Here is a 2,065-nt window from a genome sequence, read left to right as displayed (position 1 = left end):
GATGAAGGGCCTGGAGCACCTTCCACATGAGGAAAGGCTGAGAGCGCTGGGTCTGTTCAGCTGGAGAAGAGGAGGCTGAGGGGGGATCTTATCAGTGCTTATCAATATCTAAAGGGGGGGTGTCACGAAGATGGGGCCAGGCTCCTCTCAGTGGTGTCCAGTGACAGGACTGGGGGCAATGGCCATAAACTGGAAAACAGAAGGTTCAACCTGACCGTGGGGAAACCCTTCTTCGCTGTGAGGGTGACAGAGCACTGAACAGGCTGCCCAGAGAGGGGGTGGAGTCTCCTTCCCTGGAGACTTTCCAAAGCTGCCTGGACTTGTTTCTGTGTGATCTACTCCAGGGGATCCTGCTCCGTCAGGGGGGTTGGATGAGATGATCTCTAGAGGTCCCTTCCAGCCCCTACCACTCTGTGAATCTGTAAACTCTATGAATCTGTGAAATTTAGGGCTCTAAAGGCTAGACTGTCAATATGTCAGATTTTTTTTCTTGCCACAGGTAAGCAGTGTTTCAGATGTGGTTAATGTAATTAATGGTTCTATAAACATTTATCTCATATTAATATGACTTGATTACAATGAATAAAAGCTACAGAAACTCAGTTAAATTCTTGAATTGGATTTTGGACTCTTACTATTATCTGAAAGTACAAAATATACTAAAAGTATCACAGATTTGCCATTTTGTAGTTCTGAAGATTGGTTTCATCATGTGCATTTTGATACAAAAAGTCCTCTTAGCAGCTGAATGTATGCTTTGGAGGACAAAACTTTTCATATAACACAAGAGAAACATTTTTTCCCAAGATCATAACAGAATTCAAACAGTCCATGAAATAAAATCTGAAAAAAACCCAAACCCAACTGTTAAACAAATACAGTGAGAAAACATTTAACATGTAAGTTTAAAATAAAACTCTTCTCTTGAGTATGTAACCTAAATTTTAACTTTGATTGCCAGAAGTTCAGTGATTGACAACCAAAATTGTAGTGTGAAATTTTCAAACCACATGGTCTTTTGTCTGCGCAGTTTTCTAGACATTAAAATTTTTCAAATAAAATTACATGTATCTAATTGGAAGTCAGTTCTGAACAACCTATTTGCATTAGGCATGTCATTTATTAATATCATTTAATAATGACATATCTGATGTCATTTTTCAGTTCCTCACTTTTCATTATTAACTTCACCATTTGCCCCTTTCATCCTACAGAAAGAAATCCCAATTTCAAAGAATTTTTCTCCATTGATAAGGAAAACAGTCTCTGGTCAAGCCAATTACAAAGAAAATCAAAATTCAGTACAACAAAAAATCAAAATCTATGAAACACAGTAAAGGAACAGTATCAGTACCATGAGAAGAGCCTCCTGTTTCTCTTAGGTCTCTCTATTGGTCACCTCCACAGTTTATCATCCTGGTCATCCTAATAAAACACCTTCATATGATGTACAGCTGTATTCCACTTAAAATAATTTCTCTAGGTATTTACCTGTTGTCTCTGTGGTGAACTGAAGACACTCCTAGCAGATAAAAGCTGCTGCAGCTGCTTCAAATGCAAACATGAAACTTTTAATCTCTTCTGCTTTGTTAAGACACAGAGACTTGTTTCTGAGTTTCAAAAGATTGCCTTCTTTTCTACTACCAACTCACCACAAAACATCCAAATTTTGTGTTCTCCTCTTGATTGCATTATTCATTAATCTACTTCCCCACCAATATTCACTTATTAGTTTATCTGCCCCAGAGTTTATCTTGATAAAAGCATTCACCAAACACATTCCACACATAAAACAGATATTAGCCTTTTGTTTAAAAAAAATAAAATAAAATCCATACTTCCTAAGTCTCAAAAAATAAATGTTAGTCTGTATCAGAGCAATATTAAGCATAAACCTATGTAAGAGAGTAGTGATATAAAACTTAAGGTTATTGAAATTATTCTGTATTTCCATTGGAAAAAAATTATACCTAAAGAACCTGAATTTTGCATATAAAATATATCTCTACCATTTTTATGCACAGAAGAAAAATTTCCTTATATACCTATTCGCTCTTCTATTCGT

Source organism: Eurypyga helias, unplaced genomic scaffold (assembly GCF_000690775.1).
Source record: "Eurypyga helias isolate BGI_N326 unplaced genomic scaffold, ASM69077v1 scaffold2871, whole genome shotgun sequence".
Taxonomy (NCBI): Eukaryota; Metazoa; Chordata; class Aves; order Eurypygiformes; family Eurypygidae; genus Eurypyga; species Eurypyga helias.
This window is presented reverse-complemented; position numbering follows the sequence as displayed.